Source organism: Panthera pardus, unplaced genomic scaffold (assembly GCF_024362965.1).
Source record: "Panthera pardus isolate Hobbes unplaced genomic scaffold, ASM2436296v1 HiC_scaffold_16, whole genome shotgun sequence".
NCBI lineage: Eukaryota > Metazoa > Chordata > Mammalia > Carnivora > Felidae > Panthera > Panthera pardus.
In genome coordinates this window covers 53,489,325-53,513,638 of record NW_026526721.1, presented here as the reverse complement: position 1 = coordinate 53,513,638, position 24,314 = coordinate 53,489,325, and positions in this window count along the sequence as shown.

Below are 24,314 nucleotides of genomic sequence, written 5' to 3'. Positions count from 1 at the left end.
CCTACTCAAGCTGGAGGGTTTGCCTGCATGGATGGTGGCAGGAGTCTGACTCTGGATCCAAGTTGATGTAGCAAATTTGTTCTCCATCTGGGCTTCATTTACTACCCCGAGATTCAGATCAGATGGTGGGGGCCCTGTGGCCTGAGTTTCCCCACAGAAGTGCTATCTGAGACAGGTGGACTGGAATCATGTGGTTTCTGGAGTGTGGGAGTCCATCTGGGTTAAAGCAGGATTCCAGCCGGCTGTTGGCAGAGAGATAGAGGGTCCAACTCCTAGGGGAATCAAGCTTGTTTTAGAACTATGTTGTGATTGTTCAGGCTAAGGAGCCAGATACAATCCTAATCAGAAAACTGGGGTGCAAGTCAGGGCTTGAGACAGTTTCCCATTCCCATGGAAGGGACTTAGAAGGTTGGGGTGGAGAGAGAAATAAGCTCAGTAGGCAAAAAAGCATTTTGGAACTCACACCTGTTACAGGGCTGAGATTTATTCCAGACCCTAATTCAAAATTATACAGTCGAGTTTGTTCATTTGGTTCAGGCATGGAGAGGGCAGCGTTGAGAAGCAATAGAGATGATAAGAAATGACATCCATGGTGAAATCATAAGAAATGTTTTGAATGGTGCTGACAATTCAAAAGATCCTAGAAGCACAAGCAAAGGAGATAATTTTCTGGAGGGCAAGTAAAACAGTTCAGGGCTGATTACTTCAGTCTTTAATTTATTAATTTATTCTTCAAAAAGTTAGTGGTGTTCTATTGCCCTGAAGGATAGACAGCTCAACATTAGTCACTTCAGTTTCATAAGAAAAATGCAAACGAGCAAAAAGTAAGCTAATCATCTACTTTATATAGGAATCAAGTATCTGAGTATATCTGGATCCATACTACTCACTCACTGTATTCCACATCAGGAGCAGCTGTGGGATGTATAGTTGATAGATATTATAATGATAATTGTAAGTAATTAATAAAATGTGAAAACTGGCTATATTGTACTTAAGAAGGCAGAGAAAAAATTTACTATTGAATGTTTTAAGAGGCTAGATTAACATTGTAAATATTTGGAAAATTTAGTTTATACAAATTTTAATCTTTAAGTCTGTATTGCATAGTATCAGATCTCATTCATGTTTTACAACTGTGAAATTCTATGTCATAACTCAATTACAGCAACATATCCAAAGATGTACAAAAATAAATTATTTAACAGATGTAACATGTTTTCATTCATAATATATATGTGGATATGAATATTTATACAAAGATATATCCATTGTATGATTATACTGAGAGGAATGGATTTTCTGCACATCATGATAATTATCATTAGTGGGTGCTTACCAGTTGTCAGACACTGTGCTAAATGATTTTACAAACATTAACTCTTTACTCAGAGAAATCCTGTGTAGCAAATACTCTTGTCCTAGTTCCATAGGGGAGGAAAGTGAGAGGGAGGGCCCTAGAGGTAACCAGGGGTGGAACTACCTTGTGCCCTAGGATTGAAAGCGTGTAACTGGAGTTCAGAGCAAAGTCTATCTGCACTGGTGCTCTTAACCTCTATGCTGCATTACTCACACAGATTAATCTACTTGAGTATTCACGAATGAAGCCACAGTTGTAGTCAATTGATACACAAGCCAGTTGGCTTTGCACAGATGAAAGAACACTGCTTTATTGTCAACATCCTTGACACTGTTTGAAACATCTGTGCCTCTAATTTCAGTGCAGCTGGGCAAGACTCAGGTGCTGTTTTAATATAAAACTTGCAGTTGGATAACTCTTTAAATTCCACATTTTGGTGCTATGGTTTATAACATAAAGGACAGTAATTAATTAAATTTTAAAACACTTTTTAATTTTATCTAATTCAATAGCAGATTGTGTGATGGAAAGAAGAGCATGTCATTATAGACGATGCCATTTACTTCGATCTACCTCACTTTGCCCATCCGTAAAATAAGGGTCTGGATTAGGTGTTTTTTCAGGTCTCTTTTATTCTGGAAACTATTATTCTAAGCATGTAATCCATTTCTAGATAAACTGTATAGAAATACAAATTCAGGGGAACCTGGGTGGCTCAGATGGTTCCGCGTCTGATTTGACTCGGGTCATGATCTCACAGTTTGTGAGTTCGAGGCCTGGATTGGGCTCTTTGCTGTCAGCACAGAGCCCTCTTCAGATCCTTTGTCCCCTGCTCTCTTTGCTCCTCCTCTGTTCATGTGCTCTCTCTCTCAGAAATAAATACATTTTAGGAAAAAAAAAAAGAAATACAAATTCACTGAACTGCTATATGAACTTGGAGGAGTGTAAAGGTGTGCATGTGCATACACACACACACTTGTTTATTTATTTAGTTAACTAACATAATTTGTGTAATAATCCTGCATAGCCTGTGAGAAGCTATACATTTTATAGGACAAAAAAGACTGAGACTCAAAAGTCATTTACCTTTCCAAAGATCTCAATCATAAGATATGAGCTTGGTATTTAAAACCAGGTTTATCAGACTCCAAAACCATTGCATTTAATGAGTAATCTTCAGTTTATCTGGCAAATTAACGTGTTTAAGATTTAAAAAAATGTTTTTTTATTTAATTTGAGAGCGGGGAGGGGCAGAGGAAATGGAGAGAGAGAGAATCCCAAGCAGGCTGTATGCCATCAGTGCAGAGCTCGATGTGGGGCTTGATCCCACCCACTGTGAGATCATGACCTGAGGCAAAATCAAGAGTCAGACACTTAACTGACTGAGCCACCCAGGTGCCCTAGAAAAGTGACTTGTTTAGAATATACTGTGTACTAGTTAGGTAAAATAAGTATATACTGTGTATCAAACTGGGACATGACATAACAGTGACTTACTATGGCAGGAGGTCTTAAATGGTATCAGGAGAAGAGAGTGGGCAGGGGACGTATATCCACTGTTCGGACTACAGGTCAGTTCTAGTCACATTCCCATTAGACAGACTAATTACATAGCCCTAACCCAGTAGCAAGGGCAATGTGGAAATGGGGTATTTTTGTACTTTCAGGAGGAGAAAAATGGAATGGAATTTTATGCATCCATAACATTATTTCTGCTCACATTGTATCCCCATCACTGATCCTGGTGCAGATAACTGAAGGGCTGCTGCATTGTCTTTTATTATTATGATCATAGACAAAAAGAGGATAACACAGAGCTTATGTCTTCTGGATATTCTTTATTTAGAAATGTCCAAAAAACTGGAGTATAGTAGGGCATCGGAGCCTTCCTCTGATACAGAAGTTCTACAGTGACTTTAGTATGTGTCCCATGTTCACCATTTCACCCCCAGGAGCTCTTGCAGAGTACGGGCATCTGTATTTGTTGCATGGATGTTGGAATGTGGCTATAGTGACAGTGGATGATAAGTGGGTGAACTTTCTAATATTTTACACCTACTTGAAGAGCCTCTTAATGAAAGTAAATATTTAGAAAGCCACTACCAAAGTTACCACACACTGTCACTGTACAAGTTTGTTGGTAAACTACCTTCTCTCAATCTCAATTTATGTATATTAAAAAAGAAGGCAGGCTTCTTCTCTAACGGTTTAAACTATTTCTGACCAAAGGCCTGACCTTTTTGCTGAAACAGAATTCACAAATGTAGACAAACTCAGGCAATGATGCCCAGAGCCCTTTAGAAGAGAAGGCTTAGCAAGAGCACTTCTAGTCTTTGTATATTCTTGACTCCAGTGCCCTTTGCAGCTTGCCCGGGAGCTTGGAGAGGCCAGGTTGGCATTTTAGTGATGCAGCATGACCTAGACCCCCGATTCTGAACCTTTCCAAGTATAATATTCCCTTTTAAATGTCAAACTTTTCAGAATCCCAAAAGACACTAGTTTTTTTTTTTTTAATCAGTTATTAAGGAACTACAAAACAAGGAAGGCACGACGAAACAACAAACTACAAAATAATGAGAAACTAACAGAACAATGATAACTTTACAGTAATTGTAAATGCATTTGTGTTTCATGGATTACAACTACATATATCTGAAAAATAGTCAAATAAATGCAAGGCAGAATTTAGTCAATCAGTAGTTGGTGCACTATGGACTTGAAGATGCTTTTAGTACTCTGAGGACACGTGGTTGGGAAGCATTGAATTTGGCTGAAACATGGGTCTCCATGGTGCCAAACATAGTGTTGGGCTTCATGATAGTACTTCATATTACAAGCATATATTTGACATATGCAAGTACTTTGAATAGTTTCAATTATTTAAAAGGGAACACCTGATTATGAATATTTCACATTTCAGTAGGAAGTAGGATGTGCAGAGTGGATATGTGTATTTCTGTGTTTGAATATCCATTTATTTGATGTTCTTGGCATTAAGAAAATGGTGACAACTAATAGTAACAACTAACATTTATATAGTGATTGGTATCTGTTATATATATATATATATATATATATATATATATATATATATATATAGTTATTATGTATATTTAAATGTATTAATCCTATTAGTAACTCTGAGACAGAGTTTAAGCAGTGTGCCCAAGGATAAATTCTTGTGCTTAGCCTTTAATTCTATGCTCTTAATCATCATGCTGCATAACTTCTCAAAATAGTTACTGTCTTCTGTCTCATGACCTTACATTCAGTAGGTGAAAAAGAAAATAAACATGTAAAAAATAAATAAACTTTATAAATTAATGCATAGACAAGTTCTGTGATGGAGTGAGTGCTGAGCACTTACTTTCTACAGGAGTGTTTGGGGAAGCCTCAATGCAGAGATGACATTGGAGTATTTAAATAAGAATATGCTCAACTTCTCCCTTCTCAACCAGACTATCACCACCCAAGCCTCTTTCCTCTGTAGGATACCAACTGCAAACACAGTACCTGTGAAATCATAATTTGTGCCATCTATAGAATGATTAGATTGCGAGCTCAGATATATATCTCCAACATAGTTTCATTATGTATTTTTCACTTTGTATACATAGGTGATCTCTGGGTTGATCAACACTGCCAGAGAAGTCCTATATTAAAATTCTAGGGAATTCTTTTTAGTTTGTGACTTTATTGCAAAGTTATGTTATACAGAATCATTTGTCATCCTTTTGTTTCCATGCACCTCATCTTCCAAGAACTCTGAGCATAAGTTATGCCAAGAGGTTGAATTGAAAGAAAATAATATCTGCTAAATTTAAGCCAGCAGCATATCGGGGTGAATCGCCATCTCAGCCATGCTACCAAATTCCTTATATTTTGAATTGCTTTCATTTTGTTCCAGCAATTGGAGGTTTGAACAGTAAGATTATGAGTATAAGGAGCATTTCGGAAGCAGGTTCTATCTCATCTGCACTATTGCTTTTGATTCTTATATCCTTGTTGTTTTGACCCAAGAGGTCTGCTTTCCACATTTGTAGGGCCTACTGTCAGATTGTTAATCTAGATGCACTCATAGCTTTCTGCTATTTGCTCACATTTGTTCTGAAATATATAGGTTACACACACACACACACACACACACACACAGCCTTCTAACCTCTATGGAGAGGGCGAAACCTTTCTTCTCTTTCCTTTATATATGTAATATTAAAAGATTCAAGAGTCTGTTCTCTTTAAAGAGTCCTTTTTCCAGTTTCTCTGGCTTTCCTGATTCCTCTTAAATTTCCTGTGTGATTCTACATCTGTCTGGGGAGACCTAGCCTGATTAAACTGTCAGCTTGTTCATGTGCATGATTTCAGGAATTTTTCATACATTTCCTTGGAACACATTGGAGGCATTGGTTCACTGCATTTCTCTAAGTTCTGAAATAGAGTTGAAAGAGAGTTGATGCAATTTTGATACCTTCATGAACTTTTCTCCTCATAGCTTAACAATCAGTATTCAACATTAGCCTATTTCTCCCTTTCTACATTGATTTTTTTCTTCAAGAAATATTTATTGCATGCCTATTCTTTGAATAACACTTTGAGAACTTCTTTTAATTAAAAAAAAAGTTTATTCATTTTTGAGAGAGAGACACACACACACAGAGCTCACGTGAGCAGGGAAGGGGCAGAGAGAGAGAGAGAGAGAGAGAGAGAGAGAGAGAGACAGAATCCAAAGCAGGCTCTCCAGGGTCTGATCTGGCAGCACAGAGCCCAATGCGGAGCTTAAATCCATGAACTGTGAGATCATGACCTGAGCCACCCAGGGGCCCCAGCACTTTGAGAACTTCTGTGAATATAGTTTTGAAAAATACACAATCCTTTGTCCTCAAGATATTTTTTACTTGAGAGATGAGAGAATTAATGTTAAAAACTGTGCATGCATGAATATGCAACGTGTACATGTGATAATAATAATAGTGATTTTTATTGAATACTTCTGGTGTCCCAGATCCACTCCCAAGTTTTTTTGTTCTTTTGTAATATGAATTTAAGTTTCTTCCATATCTTTTCATGTCTTCATATTTCATTTATTTTTAGCAATGAATACTAATTTATTGTCCACATGTGCCACAGTTTATTCATTTGTCTAGTGAAGAACATCTTGGTTGCTTCTAAGTTCTGATAATTGTAAATAAAGGTGCTAGACACATTTGGGTGCCCCTTTTTGTGTGGACGTAGTTTTCAACAACTTCAAGTATATACCGAGGAGTGCAGTTGCTGGATCATAAAAGAGAAGTATACTTAGTTTTGTAAGAAATCGTCGAGCTGTCTTTCAAAATGACAATACCATTTTGCATCCCCATCAATAATGAGAGTTCCTGCTGCTCCATATCCTCACCAGTATTCAGTACTGAGAGTCTGCAGATTCCGACCGTTCTAATATATGTAGTGTCATTTTGTTTTGATTTTCACTTCCTTGGTGATAAATGGAACATGTGTGGAGTATCATTTCATATGTGTTTTTTTGCCATGTTTATATTTTCTGTGTATTTCACCTTTTTTGAATGTTAAATGTCTGTGAAGGTCTTCACATTTTTTATTGGGTTGTTTTCTTATTGTCGCATTTCGAGCATTTCTTGTATATTTTAAATGGCAGTCTTGTATCAGATGTGTCTTTTGCAAATATTTTCTTCCAGTCTGTGGCTTACCTTCTCATTCTGTTATATTGTCTATTTAGAGCAGTTTTTTTAGCGTTAATAAAGTCTGGCTTATCAATTTTTTTTCATGACTCATGTCTTTGGTGTCCCACTTATAAGGTCAACACCATACCCTTGGTCATTTAGATTTTCTTCCCATGCTTTGTTATAGGAGTTTTATAGTTTTGCATTTTGCAGTTGTGCCTATGATGCATTTCGAGTTAGTCTTTGTTAAAGTTGTAAGATCTGGTGTCTAGACTCATCTTTTTTTATTTGTAGATATCCAGTTCTTCCAGCAGCATTTGCTGAAAAAAAGGATCTTTGCTACATTTTATTGTCTATGTTCCTTTGTCAAAAATCAGCTAACTCTATCTGAGTCTGTTTTTGGTTCCAAACTCTTAACCTGTATTAATCCATTTAATTTTCATAGTAGCCCAATAAGCTAGGTACTTTATTATGTCAACATTCTAGATGAGAAAGTTGCAGCACAAGAACTTCAGAAATTTCTCCTGGGTAACATGGCTAGTAAGTAGAGTTGCTGGGGGTCTAATCCAGACACACATCCCTCTAGAGCTTGCGATGTTCCAGTATGTTATATACACTTAAATTGCCCAGTGAAATCTTTAGTTTCTTAGTACTCTTCCCCTGCTTCCAGGATTAAGCTTTAAGACAAAACCTACAGCTTGTATTTTCCTACTTCAATCCTTTTGGTGGTTTGTTTGTCCCTACAGATTCTCATGTGACATTTAACACTCCCTATTAACTAGATACTATCATAAACATCTTATTTATGACACTGCTTCAATCATATTGGTTAACCTCTATCTCCTACATGCTTGTTCCTGTCTTGTACCATTTTCCAGTCTTCCTTCCACATGAAATATCTTCTTGCTTCTCCGTCAGTCAATTGAACACCTATTCTTCCTTCAGTGACAGTTTGAGACCACACTCTTCCATTCCTTGCTAAGTTCCCATAGTGAATGTAGTTTTAAACACACTAGACTGTAATTTTTTTTTTACCTCTACTTATCTTTTAAAAACCAGTTAGATATGATTCTTCATTGGTGGAGATCACATCTTTTACTCTTTTTAAAAACCTCTACAGTGACTATAATATGTTTGATCATGACTAACTCCTTGATTGACATCTTTTGGGAGAATAAGAAATGATAGCTTTATTTCAAGTACTTCTATACAGAAAGGATGTTTCCAAAGAAGAGTTAAAGATACAGGTTAATGCGTTCTCTTTATAGAAGTTACACTTTTAGCACATGCAATAGTATATGATAAAACCTTAGAATTTTAAAATTCTATGCATTTTGATTACAACATAGTATAAATGAAAGAGCTCCTCTGACTCACTGGTATTACTTGGATGCTTTCTATATATATCTGGTTTGATCTTGTCACTCCTGGAACAGACAGAATAGAGATAGCAGAAGAGGTAAGCTTATGTTGCATGGGACAGTGTTCCTCAGTAATCCTCCTATTTCTTTTACCATTGACTGTGGAAAGGATTGCTGGGGCAGGCAGTAATGCATGCTTTTATCACCGTTCAGAATTTGAAGTGGGCGAGTAGGCTTGTGACATGGTACTCTTGTTACACATTTTTGTTTCTATTGGATGACACAGAGATCTCTGTTTCAAATTCTACTTCCTTTATAAATTATAGTTCAAAACGTCTGTCAAGAATCACAGAGTAAGTGTGCACAAGCACCTAATAAATGATCATAGTGAATGGTATGCCACTGAGTTAGGGAATGCTGTCTTACTTAATGATGCAACTCGCAGTGAGCTAGTCACCGAATGCAACAATATGGTAAAATATTTGATTAGAAAGAATTCAACAATAGCTTTAGTTATAGTCCCTAAGCATTTGTACCAACTCTTGTTGCTCCTATATTTTTTGAAAATATATTGGCAAATAGCAATCATATTTCATAGGCGAAGTTGCACATCAGCTGCATACTTTAATTTGCAATATTTCATTCATATGGACTACAGAGAAGTTGGCATTTCCATTATAGACAGTGTTTTAGAGTATTAACAGAACCATAATAATTGGCCACCAGACAAAATCTTCAATGCCAGGCCTAACCTTGGGGCAGTTTTTAAGCAATTATTTTTATGAATTCAAACCACTTTGGAGTATTTATTTTACAAAGTACTGTATACTGAAATAGACCAGGGAAATATGACTTCATTTTCAATATGTTTTAAAAAGATTTCTAGCTTTGGGGCTTGAAAATACATTTTCTCTTAAATGTAAAGGATTCATAACTCACCATCAAGATAAAGGCAATCAGAACCTACCAGTTTTAATACATAAATATCTTATACATATTTTAAGCATACACACTTAATGATAATTAGTCTATTTGAATATAACTTTAGTGAATTCATATAAAAGTCTTGAGATATATGCTGTTCTGTGGAAGATTAAAAAACGTTTTTGTGAAAGCTCTGATAAATGGCTGGTTAGGCAGTGTGAACATTCAAAATTGTGCCAAATACACAACAAAATTTATCTGAGATATCCTATTACGTGTGCAATAGGGACTTATTATTCTGCAAAAAGGAAATAAATATCATTGAATATTTTAGAGCAATATGTATTTTTGCAAATTATTTTACAATCATTGCATTAGTTTTTCTTCAAGCACACTGGCTGGAAATGGTGCTATTTGTTTTAAATTGGAAGGATGGGGAATAGAAAGGTGTATGGAAAGGAACACAGCCTCTCAGATGAAGATAGTGCCACACATCTAAACCTTCTCCCCTTGTCCTTTACTGTCATTTTACCTAGGGGAGCTCAAGTGTGTGTTTTCTCAGAATTCTTATCTTCTTTGACAGTATAGAATCTCCCTGGGGCACCTGGGTGGCTCAGTCGGTTGAGCGTCCGACTTCGCTCGGGTCACGATCTCACGGTCTGTGAGTTCAAGCCCCGCATCAGGCTCTGTGCTGACAGCTCAGAGCCTGGAGCCTGCTTCCGATTCTGTGTCTCCCTCTCTCTCTGGCCCTCCCCCCGTTCATGCTCTGTCTTTCTCTGTCTCAAAAATAAATAAAAATGTTTAAAAAAATAAATAAATAAATAAAATAGAATCTCCCTGGGCCTCCATGGACCTGAAACCATAGGACTGATTACTACAAGAGAGCTTAACGGACCCTAGGGAACAGAGGTAATTGGGGGAGATCATGGAGTTGGAGTTCTCCAAATTGGTGGCTGAGTCTGAGTTGAATTTAATATTGAGCATGGCAAGAGTGAGGTTGTCAAACTAACTGGAGCCAGGGTTATTTGAGTACTCGAGTCTCCTACTTAGCACTGCCACTTGCATGGCTAACTTAGAACACAGAGACATTTTCTCAGCATGGTGCATGTGAATGCTTGACTGGAAATACTGGTTATTTCCCTGCAGAGGGGACCATTACCTGTGACTGGGAATATTTAGGTAGTCGGGTTGTAGTGGTGTGTGCATGATCCTTGAGCAGGACTAGATAGACATGGACCCAGGGTTTTACTAGTAGTACCTTTTGTCACAAGTAAGCTGGCCAATTCAAAGGCATTTATTTTTATGTCTTCTTGATTATGAAGGTTTTAGATAATGTAACGTTTAAGGGTCTAAAAGAAGGAATTTTTAAATTTAATGTTAAACTTAGCATTAAATTTGAATTCAGTGTTTGAAAGTCCAAAAAAAGGAATTTCTAAAAGCAATTCAGAGGATCCATACCTGGTTTTAAAATTAAAATGCTTCTTAAGGACAGAAAACACTGATATCCACTTTCTATTTCAGTTAGCTATTATGAAAAATACTAACACTAATTCATAGATTACTATTTCAAACATGTGCTGCTAATAGTTCCAGAGGCCCGGACTTTTTTTTGTGAATTATCCGTTTGGTAATGTACCAGATTGTACTTAGCATGGATTTTTGGAGACATGTTGTCTAGGTTCAATTTCCAGCCATGACATTTACAAGCTAGGTGACTGTGGGCAATGTACTTAGTTTTCTGTGCTAGTTTCCTCACCTGTACGGTGGGAATAGTAATACAACAATAGTACCTATTTCATAGCGTTGTTGGGAAGATTACATTACATGTGTGCGTATTTCTTAGAACAGTAAAACAGCACCTGGTACAAAGTAAGTCCTGTATAGGCATTAGCCATTATTATTATTGAATGCCCTCAAATATGTAATGAAACATTTGTCTCCAAGCTTTCATGTGCTCAGATTTTGATAATGATCAGAATTCTGCTCAACATTAAACAAACAGTTGTTTTCTACTGGGTTTCATGAATGCTGCAGTTGTTTGATAGATTTATTTTTTTTATAAATTTCAAGAATATTGTGTTTATATAAAAAGCAAAAAAATTATGTATGAATTATATATGAAGGTGTAGTCTGATAGTGAAATAGAGAAAGTAATAATTTTTGAATGTTTTTAAAAAGAGTAAATTAAATTTAACTAAAGTAAGAAGATGTATCTGTTATTGCATAGTGTAAAGATGGTAAGAATGTTGTCAGGGTTGGGAGGAAGGTAGGTATGTTGTAGAATTTACTGGAAAACACTTGAGTGTGTGGCTTATAAATTTAACAGTAACATTTCACACACACACAGGAATATAATATAGAACTCTCAGATCAGTTACAGGAAAGGAGTAGAGGAAAAGAAAGAGCAAACAGACTTGGTCAGTCCAACAGAGAGCAGGAAAAACAAAAAGGAAGAACGAGAAAGAGAAACCCAGAACACTGAGAAAAAATATGGTAGAAATAAAATCAGTTATATTCAAACTAAACAATCTAATGTGAAAATTGTTTAGTTTGTTGGATTAATAATATGTAGATGTTAAATAATATTCCTATGCAATAGAGCTTCCCAGCATGTCCCAAGCCAAAACGTGAAGATGAATGAAATGCTCACCAGCTGACGAATGTACAAAATGTAGTATATATCCATAAAATCAAGTAGTATTCAGTAACAATAAAGAATAAAGCATGAATACATGCTATAATGTGAATGATCAACAGAAATATTTTGCTAAGTTAAAGAAGCCAGTCTCAAAACAACCCCCCACATATTGCATGATTCCATTTGTATGAAATTTCCAGAGTAGGAAACTATCAAGACAGAAAATAGATTAGTGGGTGACCAGGGCTAGGCAAGTAAGGGTGGGGAGTGTATACGATGAGTATGAGATTTCCTTCTGGGCTGATAAAAATATTTAAAATTACATTATGGCAATGGTAGCACAATTCCATGACTGTGCTAAAGACCTTTGAACTGGGGGCGCCTGGGTGGCGCAGTCGGTTAAGCGTCCGACTTCAGCCAGGTCACGATCTCGCGGTCCGTGAGTTCGAGCCCCGCGTCAGGCTCTGGGCTGATGGCTCGGAGCCTGGAGCCTGTTTCCGATTCTGTGTCTCCCTCTCTCTCTGCCCCTCCCCCGTTCATGCTCTGTCTCTCTCTCTGTCCCAAAAATAAATTTAAAAAGCTGAAAAAAAAAAATTAAAAAAAAAAAAAAAAAGAAATTCTACTCAGGTTTAAAAAAAAAAAAAAAAAGACCTTTGAACTGTACACTTTAAATTAATGAATTTTATGGTATGCACATTATATCCAATAAATCTGTTAAAAATACATTAATGAAAAAAGAACTAATATAATTTACTATACAACAAAATAGTAAATGATTTAATAATCATCTCAATATATTCTTAAAAAAACACTTGATTAAAGTGCATTTATTAGATATGTTTAAAAAATTTACACCAATCATGAACTTAACCATAAAGTTTTGAGAAATTTTCCCTTCAGAACAATAAGAGCACAAAGATGTCTGTTATCTTACTGAAGGTCTTTGTTAGAGAAATAAGGCAAAAATATAAAAATATATAAAATATGTATAGGAAAAGAACAAATATAACTTTCATTATTTCCAAATATGATTTATATAAAAAACACATAAGATAGGGGTGCCTGGATAGTTCAGTTGATTGAGCTTCCAACTCTTGATTTTAGCTCAGGTATAATCACATGGTTCTAAGATCAAGACCCCCATCAGGTTCTGTGCTAATAGTGCAAAGCCTGCTTGGGATTCTCTCTCTCCCTCTCTCTCTCTCTGCCCTTCCCCCACTCACAGACATGCATGCTCTCACTCTCTCAAAATAAATAAATAAACTTAAAGAAAGAAAATATATAAGATAACTAGAATTTATTAATGCATATAACAAAGTTGCCAGATACAAGTTTAAGAGAAAAACGCCAGGGTGTTAATATATACAAATAACATACATGTAGAAGACATTACAGTAAACTAGTTAGCACTTACATTAACATCTAGAAAATATCAAATTACATAAGAATAATTTTTTTATGTTTATTTATGGGAGAGAGAGAGATAGAGTGTGATGGGGGGGGGGTGCAGAGAGAGAGAGGGAGACACAGAATCTGAAGCAGATTCCAGGCTCTGAGCTGTCAGCACAGAGCCCGATGCAGGGTTCAAACCCACGAGCCATGAGATCATGATCTGAGCTGAACTTGGACGGTTAACCTACTGAGCCACCCAGGTGCCCCAGGAATAATTTTTAAAATGGACAACATCATTACATAGGAAACTACAGAGCTCTGCAATAAAACATATTGGGAGAAATTTAAAAAACAGATAAACAGAGGAATAGACCATGTTCATATATCTTTAGTCTCATATTTTAAAGTTTATTTTGCAACAGTGGCTTTTAGATCTAGTTCAGTCCCAATGAAAACTCAACAGATTTCTTCAGAAATGACAAACTGATCATACAGGTTATGAATACAAAGTGCTAGTATAGGGGCGTCTGGGTGGCTCAGTTGGTTAAGCGGCCGACTTCGGCTCAGGTCATGATTTCCAGGTCCGTGAGTTTGAGCCCCGCGTCGGGCTCTGTGCTGACAGCTCAGAGCCTGGAGCCTGTTTCAGATTCTGTGTCTCCCTCTCTCTGACCCTCCCCCGTTCATTCTCTGTCTCTCTCTGTCTCAAAAATAAATAAACGTTAAAAAAAAAATTAAAAAAAAGTGCTAGTATAAGCCAAACACTTTTTTTACTGTTTATTTATTTTTGAGAGAGAGAGAGAAAGAATGAGTGGGGGAGGAGCAGTGGGGGGGGCAGAAGATCTGAAGTGGGCTCTGTGCTGACAACAGAGAGCCCGATGTGGGGGCTTGACCCCATGAACCATGAGATCATGACCTGAGCCAAAACTGAACACTCACATGACTGAGCCACCCAGGCTCAGCCAAACACTTTCGATGAAAGCAAGTGGCAAGACTTGCTCTACCAGATGTTAAGATGCATTATAAATTATACTAATAAGATAGTGCAGCATTGACACAAGGATAGGCAAATGGACATGTGGAAGAAAATTGAGAGCCCAGAACTGGGGTTATGTTTGGAAGGACACTTGATTTAATAGAAAGGGGCACTGCACAATACAATGAGAAAGAGCCATCTTTTCAATAGATGGTACTGGTTCAAATGAATTCTATTTGTTTAAAAAGAAAGAAAGAAATAGGAAGGAAGGAGGGAAGGAAAGAAGGAAGGTAGGGAGAGAAAAGAAATGACCCATCTTACAATGATACATAAATTGAGAGACAAATCAATAGTTTCTAAAAATTGATATAGAACAATTCATGAGCCTGGGGTAAGGAAAGGTGTCTTTAAAAGATACATACACCACTAATCATTAAGAGATGAATAAAATGGACTATGTTAACATTAAGAATATGCTAATCAAAATACGCCATTAAGTAAGTAAAAAGGTAAGCCACAGAGTGAAAGAAAATACCTTGAATATATATAGCTAAAAAAAGAAGGCATACTAAGAATTTTTAAAAATCTCCAAATCAATAAGAAAAAGACAACCCAATAGAAAAATAGGCAAAAGATTTGAGTGGGAAGGGCTGTCTCTCTGTCTGTCTCTCTCTGTCTCTGTCTGTCTCTGTCTCTGTCTCTGTCTCTCTCTCACTCACACACACACACACACACACACACACACACACACACACACACACCCAAATGACTAAATTAACATATAAAAAGGAACTCAACATTGGTGATGAGGAAAAAGCAAGTTATGTGCTACTACACACTCATCAGAGTGACTGTCATTTAAAAAGACATTACTAGGGTTTGCTGAGAGTGTGGAGAAAAAGGAATCCTTCTACCTTTGGCTAGAGCTACACATTGGTGTGACAACTTTGGAAAAATACTTAGCATTCTCTCTTAAAGCTGATCTTTTGTATATCTTATGGCACAGCAATTTTACTTCTAGGTGTATCCAGCAGAAAAATGTGTGTACACCAGTAGAAATGTAAACAAATATTCATAGCATCATTATTCATTACAATCCTAAACTGGAAAAAAATATAAATGTCCACCAAGCAGTATTATAGATAAATAAGTGTTTTATAGTCATGCAAAGAAATACTCTACAGAAATGGAAATGGAAGAATTGACATTACACCCAGCAACATGGATGAATTTCACAATTATAATAGTGGGGGTGGGAAAGTCAGATACAAAAGTGTATATATACTATGTAATTTAATTGGTACAGAGTCTTACAAAATAGCCAAAGCTAAGCTGTGCTGTTAGAAGGCAGGAGAGTGGTTTCCTTTGAGGAGTTTGGAAAGGAAAGTGGTGGGGAGTGGATGCAATGGAGGCTTCTGCAGGGTTTGCAAGGCTCTTTGTTGACCTAGTGACAGTTACCTAGCAGTTGGCTTTCATTGAACCGTACATTTATATTTTTGCACTATTCTCTTTTATTTTTTTTTTAATTTTTTTTTTAACGTTTATTTATTTTTGAGACAGAGAGAGAGACAGAGCATGAACGGGGGGAGAGGGAGACACAGAATCGGAAGCAGGCTCCAGGCTCTGAGCCATCAGCCCAGAGCCCGACGCGGGGCTCGAACTCACGGACCGCGAGATCGCGACCTGAGCTGAAGTCGGACGCTTAACCGACTGAGCCACCCAGGCGCCCCACGCACTATTCTCTTTTAAAAAAATGTTTATTTATTTTGAGAGAGAGAGAGAGAGAGAGAGAGTGCATTCACATGAGTGGGTGAGGGACAGACAGTGAGGGAGAGAATCCTCTCTCTTACGTACTTGAAGCTTGAACTCACAAACCCTGAGATCACAACCAGAACTGAAATCAAGAGCCAGAAGTTTAACCAGGTGAGTTACCCAGGGGCCCCTATATTTTTTGCACTATTCGTTATGTGTATGATATGTTTTAACATAAAAATTTTTAAAAATAAGCTATGCTGACACAATCATGGATCTTTTGGTGTGTGGATGGTGAGTTTACATATCTAACTGTATAAAAAATCTCCTCTCTAACTAAAATACAGACCCAAAGTGCAGTAACTAAAATCACACAATGAAATTTTATGTGGGCATACTCATGAATATTTTCAGTTTTCATATTGCTTTCTATTCTGCACGTTTTAATAGCAAATCAGTATACATTCCTCTTTTCATCAGTCTAAGATTTAAACAGGCATTCTTAGAATGGCTGGTTCATGCCAAGCCGTTCAAGAGGCTGCTATTGAGAAAGGAGCTGAATACCACCGCCTAGGCTTTTTAGCAGACAAGAACACAATCAAGGCAGTTTTTATCCTGTGCCAGCAAGATTGGCACCATGTTATTGGCTTTTGCCCCCTAAATAGGGCCTTGAGAGCAAATACAGTCAAGGTTGTTTGTCACTAGCCTATCTGGAAGCTGTTGAACCTTAAAAATGTTCTGCATATTCATTAGTGATCATTGCTGCAGACAGGAGTTTAAGACAATCATGCAGATGAATGAGTACCTTCTAGTGACATTTTTTTGCACAGTTCACAGTCCATAAAATTATAAATAAAAACATCCTGGAAACAGCTGCATGATTTTTCTAGTCCTTCTTGGCTATTCTGTTTTCTTAAAGGTCTGAGCACAGTACATTCATGCTAATCATTTGTCTCTTGGGAAACATACCCTACCTGCCCCTCACATGTATTATTGACAGCACATTCCTTAGAGATGTTTAGGTGGATGCAGGTTACAGGTTTCTTCTCTTTTCTTTCCTCTTCTTTTCTTTTCTTTGAACTTTTTGGCTCCTCTTAATGAGAAGTAGCTTCTGGATGGTGAAGAGTGGCTTATAGTTTTGGATACATTGTGTGAGTTTACTTAAGATTTAAGATAAAATTCTTTGCATTCTGGTGGTAATACTAATCTATTAACAGTAAAGTTATATGCATTAAATATTTAAGCCAGATGTAAAAAAGAGCTTTTGGGCAGTTGAAAAAAAAAAAAAAAACATTGGAATGGATCATGACAAAAGAGGGAATATTTCTTATTTGGAAATCTTAGGAAATAAGATTTAGTCTCATCTGCACGGGATACTATAAGTGGAACACACTCCAGAAGACCCAAAAATAGTTCATTCTAAGCACTTAAATTATTTTTCACTGGGATGAGAGCAAATAGGTGACTTTAGACAAATGGTGGGCAGTTTATTACTGGAGTATAAGTATTTACCTTTTGTAGTCCTAGATGAACTTATGACTCTTGCTGGAAAATCATTACAACTCATTACTCTAAGCCAGTGTTTGCCAAATATTCCTGATGAAAGATTTTACTTTGGGTGCTTTTTAAAAGCATATTATTCTGGACCCCTCCTGAATCTGAATCTCTAGATGATGTTCTAAAAATTGTTATTCATGTAACAAGCAATCGAAGAGATTTTTATGTTTGAACATGATGGGGACACATGACTTACCATTGAACCTTCAGACTGGGATATTAAGAACATCAAGGGAATATTATGCCCCTATCTATCTCTCTATTAAATAGGGATGGGATAGAAATGTATGATTATACACAAAGGCAAAAAATTACAATTTCATTTGATAAATTATAAACTGACTTAAATAATAATAACATTCACAGTCTGTTATATAGTGAGGGCCTGAATATGTGGCAAATTACTTTTTAAAAGATTTTACAGTTTAGGGGTCCTTGGGTGGCTCAGTCCGTTGTGTGTCTGACTTCGGATCAGGTCATGATCTCGTAGTTCGTGGGTTTGAGCCCTGCATTGGGCCTTGTGCTGACAGCTCAGAGCCTGGATCCTGCTTCAGATTCTGTGTCTCCCTCTCTCTCTGTCCCTTCCCAGCTCTTGCTGTCTCTCTCTCCTCAAAGATAAATGAACACTTAAATTTTTTTTTAAATAAAAGATTTTACAGTTTATAAAAAATAAAATCAAATATATTTACCCACTTAGTTATCATAAAACCCTGTGATGTGTGTGTGCTATGATCAATCTCAATTTCTAAATAAGTCACTGGGGGGGCGCCTGGGTGGCTCAGTCGGTTGAGCGGCCGACTTCGGCTCAGGTCATGATCTCACGGTCCGTGGGTTCGAGCCCCGCGTCGGGCTCTGTGCTGACAGCTCAGAGCCTGGAGCCTGTTTCAGATTCTGTGTCTCCCTCTCTCTGTGACCCTCCCCCGTTCATGCTCTGTCTCTCTCTGTCTCAAAAATAAATAAACATTAAAAAAAAATTAAAAAAAAATAAGTCACTGGGAGTTCACAGAGATTAAGTGGCTTGATCTGGTGTCTCTTGCAAAGTTAAATTTCATCTGACTTTAGAATAATTTACATTGAAATTGATTTTCTACTCATGAATCTACTAGGAGCTGAGATTCTGAATTCCATGAACTAAATCTTTTCTACCAAACTCCTTTTAATGGAATGGTTTAAAGAAAACAATTTCTTGAAATAAAAGTCATCATTCTGAAGCAAAACATACCTACCATTTTTCTTTTTATAAAAGGATTATTTTTCAGCTGTTGTAGCTGTTGTTTTTGTACTAGAATCTAGTGTTCTAGAATCTAGAATTCTACCCAAAGTTCTCTAAGAAATTATTTGTTTTTGTCTTCCAGGAAAATCAAATATTCAACCTGATTATTTCATTTAAAGGCTAAAAGTGCACCCAGAGTCCCAGAAGGCTAATGGTGCCAGAATACAGTTTATCTTTCTATTAGCTGTTTTGTCAATTAGCATTAAATTCATTGTTAAGGCAAAAGCAGGATTGCAATAGAGCAAAGAAAAACAATGAAATGAATTCTACAGAAGACATCTTAATGGAGAATCCCCCTTTAAAAAGGAGCACAAAAAAAAAAATTCACCAAGTATTCAGGGAAATTCATCACCATGATAGAGACACAAAAAAGGGGATAAACAAAAGTACTTACACCTAAAGAAACAGTGGTTAGAACAAGAAGAAAAGGATTTCATTTTAGAATATATTTTATCACAAAGGGTTGCAAGAGGATATTGCTACCTAAACATTTATTAATTACATTACATGGATAATAAAAATTGGTCAGTCACTTAATAGCACAATAGATGAGCTAAGTAGAGGAGAATGGTCCTTGAAGCTGAAGAGTAAATTAATGCACTAAAAAAATTGAAGTGAGGAATTCTTGCAGAATTCAGATCAAACGAAAGGTGAAAAGTATGAAAGATAAAGTAATCTCATGTCTCAGGAGACTTCATATAATAGAAGATTCAGAAGAGAAAAGAGGTAAAAAGTAGTATTAAATGAAAGAATTATTAAAAAAAAATTTAGGGGCGACTGGTTGGCTCAGTTGGTTAAGTATCCGACTTTGGCTCAGGTCATGATCTTCCAGTTTGTGGGTTCAAGGCCCATGTCTGGCTCTGTGCTGACAGCCTGGAGCATGGAGCCTGTTTCAATTCTATGTCTCCCTCTCTCTCTGGCCCTCCTGTTTGTGCTCTCTTTCTCTCTCTCTCAAAAACAAGCAAACATGAAAAGAATTAAAAAAATATTCTTAGAATTGGAGACAGTTGTCTCTTCAGAGTAAAAGCACATACCTCCTGCAAGCACTCAGCAGAATTTAGAGGAACCCATCCTAATGAAATTTAGAACACCAAGGACAAAGACAAAATCTTAAAAGCTTCCAGAGAAGGAGACTAGAAGAGATTGTTTACTGGGAAATAATTGTCAAATTGAAATTACATTCAGTTCAAAATTCACTAGATTAACTACATGCAAGAGGACAATAAAAAATGCATTTTAAGGTAAACAACTTTGGATTTATAATTCTGAGTATTCAATTATGTGAGAAAACTAGGGTTGTTTTGCCCATAGAATGATTCAGAAAGTAAATTACTTACAGATAGAGGTTGAATTAGAGTCAGATGTTCTCCAACTCTTGAATGTGAATCCAAGAGGAAAAGGAAAGATTCCAAAAGCACTGTAAGGAACTTACTCAAAATTATTGTAAATTCTAAATACGTATTGACTACAATAAATTTTTCTAAAATTAGCTGTTTAGTAAACAGCTGTTTATTAAATTTATTAAACATTTCTGGGTGGTAGCAAGATGGCAAATGGGATGATGAATGGGATGTAGCCTAATGTGCTACAAATATTGACTTTTAGAGAAGCTATAATGTGTCCACAGTTTAATGCCACCATTATTAGAAACAATGTAATTATAATTAATTATAAAGTAGTTTAAAAATTAAAGTTGCTACCGGAAGAGAAATAGGTGTAACTTTTAACTGTTAGTAAAAAGAAACAAAGAAAAATTGATTGTCTCAATAAAAGGCAATAAAAGTGAAATACAAATATTTAAAAACTTGATAAAGAGAGAACCATATACAGATTCACACACAAAAACTTGCAAACATAGATGCAAAATTCTTAAAGCATTTGGAAAAAAAAAAATCAAAGAATGAATGCATTGGAATTAAAATATGTCACGAGCATCCAGCCTTTATTCCAGAAATGTGACAATGGTTCAAAAACACAAACATTTGTCAGTGCACTACACAATAGTGAAATGGTAACTGCAAAAACCTTTTAAATAAAACTTAAGTGTCATTCTTTAGCAAACAAGGCCTATAAAGGTTGTTACCATTATCTGGATGAAGGTTCTTTCTAAAAATCTACAAAAATAAGTATTATGTTAATGATACATGAAGTTTTCCCACTGAAAAGAGGGTCACAAAGACGGACCATTATTGCCATTATCATTTACCAGGACGCCAGAGGCCCAGTCAGTGAAACAACAACAGTAGCAAATAACGATGTCACTGACAACTTGCAGAAGGTGACTGTCACATATACATTCCAGAGGGCCAGCTGACAAACTGTCAGAATTCATAAACCTAGTCAACAATGCGGTTAGATAAAATATCAACATATAGAAGTAATTGCTTTCCTATATGCCAACTTAACAAACTGGGGAATTCAATATTAATATTAAAGGTATTCATGTAAAAGTAAATTATAAAACTATTAGAAGACAATGTAAAGAATGTATATTTGATCTTTATGTTGGGGAAACCCTTCTAAAATAAGTCAAATAGGAAAAAGTTATGAAGGAAAAATTGACCTTAAAATTAAATTTTTAGTATAGCGAGAGACACCTTACAGTTTGAAATAAAAATATTTGCAACACAGACAAAAAATTATTTGAATCTACAAAAGCTCATAAATCAATAAGGAAAAAAATAACCTTATAGGAAAAAAATGAAGGAAAAAATTTGTATAAGTAATTCATGGAAGATGAAAGAAAAATAGCCAAAAAAATCTCATTCTCTGTGGGAATAGGTATATTCTTATGTTGCTATTATGATGCTATGCATTTGTGTTTATATATATATATAATATGTATATTATATATATAAAACACTATATACTTTTACATACATATGAAAATATATAGTATTATATATACATATATATGCATTTTATATATAGTGGTTAAATTATAAATACGTGTATATACACACACAAAAATCCATAAAAGAGAGCAGGAAGGATGCAAACTCAGCTAATACTAGGTACCTATGGGGAGGAACCTGGAATTTAAGTTGGTTATCAACATTTCTTTAAAGCTTATTTATTTTGAGAGAGCGTGCGTGCATACATGCATGCATGTGGGGAGTGGCAGAGAGAAGGGGAAAGGGAATCCCAAGCAGGCTCCACACAGGGCTTGAACTCAAGAACCATGAGGACATGATCTGAGCCGAAATCAAGAGTCAGATGCTTAATCAACTGAGCCACCCGGGTGCCCCAATCTTAACAATTTCTTAATTTTGCATAAGGAGAATATGTATTTTATGTGTTTGAAGTTATTTAAATTAACATATATAAAGTACTAAAAAAGGCAAAATGAATAGCTCATATCAATATTTTTTACCAAATTCCAAGCTCTAGATATTAGTAACTAAGCCCCTTCATATAACAGAGCAACCTGACCGGTGTTCATTTTGGAAAAACAGCTACAAACATTTAACTGAATGATCACTAATAAAGCACCAAGATTTTTATGCGTGTATAGATGGCTGAAAGCACTTTATGTTCCATCTACTAGCTAACCCCCTCTCTTTGTCCCTTGAGGACTTTGTTTCACAAGATTGACGTTAATCTTCCAGGCCCCATTGACATTTTCCAGAATTTGTATTTTAATTAAAGCATGGGATAAATCTATAACTTCCTAAAACATTAATATCATTTGTTGAGAGCAATATAAAAAATATTTAATTCACTTTCAGAAGATTTTTAAGAGCATTTTTAAGGAGTGAATTTATGGAGTTCCTTTTACATAAGGAAGTGATGTTATAATGTTTGTAAAGCAGAGATAAAAGAATATTCAAAGTGTACTGCCATTTAGAAGGGATCACATTATGTTAGAAAAAGACCAGCATATTTTGGTAACAGACAATGATGATACCATAGTCTGAAGAAAATTTCTGAAGAGTCCTTTCCTAAAGAGAATTGATGGAAACCAAGCCTTGATGTCCATGAGTCATCCCCTTACACAGAAAACATCAGGCCCACAGCATGACCAGGGAAGGTGGTGAGACATAGCCACCCTGTTCTGTACTTCAGTGGCTCACTTATTTACTTGCCAGAAAGCTCTTCCACTAGAGGATTAGTACAAAAGAATAGAATTTCTTCACTCATAAGAGAGAGCTGCCACAGAAGAGAGTATACATAAACAAATGATATAATCAGAAGCTTTTCAACTTGATGGTGCTGTTGACGAGCCCTGCATGCCAGCAATTAGCTCCATTTTTCTTGCAGAGAAAATGGTTTCCCTGGCCCCCCACTTTGTAGTCAGCCTTATAACCTTTATGCTTAAAAAGCCTAGGATTTATCTAGAGTCCAAAATTTAAGACTTATAAAAAAATTGATTAAATTTAGTTTAACTTTCAAACCTTCAGTAATTTAAAAACATTTGTCCTGGATTAATTATTCAACTTTTCTCATCATTGTGCCAACTCTTTCAGACTGTTTTCACATATTCTGCATTATACACATTAAGAAAAATGATGGCACCATCTGCTATAACAAATCTATAATAAAGCATGTTTAAAAAGATGAAAATATAAGTGAAAACAGCACTAGACCATCCAGGTAGGTAACTGTACTAAGAAAATAGAATTATGTGATTATTTTTCTCAGAATGACACCTGGCTCTGCATTTCCTGGTAGGCAAGGATCAAAGGGAAATAAGTAGATACATAATCATCATAATGTCTTAAAAAGACTGACTCAGAATAAAAAAATTTTGTTGAGAATTTTAAGAGAAAATCAGTTATTGAATTCTTATGTGAAAGAGAACAAGTATAACTTTTCAACTGAACTTCAAAATTACTTTTACCTGGGGTGCTTGGGTGGCTCAGTTGGTTAAGCATCTGACTTCAGCTCAGGTCATGATCTCAAGGTTCATGAGTTCAAGCCCCGCATCAGGCTCTGTGCTGACAGCTCAGAGCCCAAAGCCTGCTTCAGATTCTCCCTCTCTCTGCCCCTCGCTCTCTTGTGCTCTGTCTCTCTCTGTCTCTCAAAAACAAATAAACATTAAAGAAATAAAAAAAAAATTACTTTTACCTGTTTTACTAATGCTTGCCAGATGCTGATGTATCTTTTCTTTTTTCCCTTCTAAATGTTTCAAATATTTTCTCTCCTTGTTCCTTTTTTGATAGCAAGTGATACAGATTTGTTTTAAAAACAGAAAGCAAAAACAAATTAAATGTCTCATACTACCTTTGTAAAGTTAGAATTTCCCTCAACTTTTTGGAATATGGTGTTTCAGGCTTCTGTGATGAATATTTTACATAGTTGAGAATATAATGAATATTTGTGTATTAATTTCTTATTAATATTATTTCATATGTAGTACAAAATATTAAAAAGGTGTTTGTTTATTATTTATATAATTGTATCAGGACT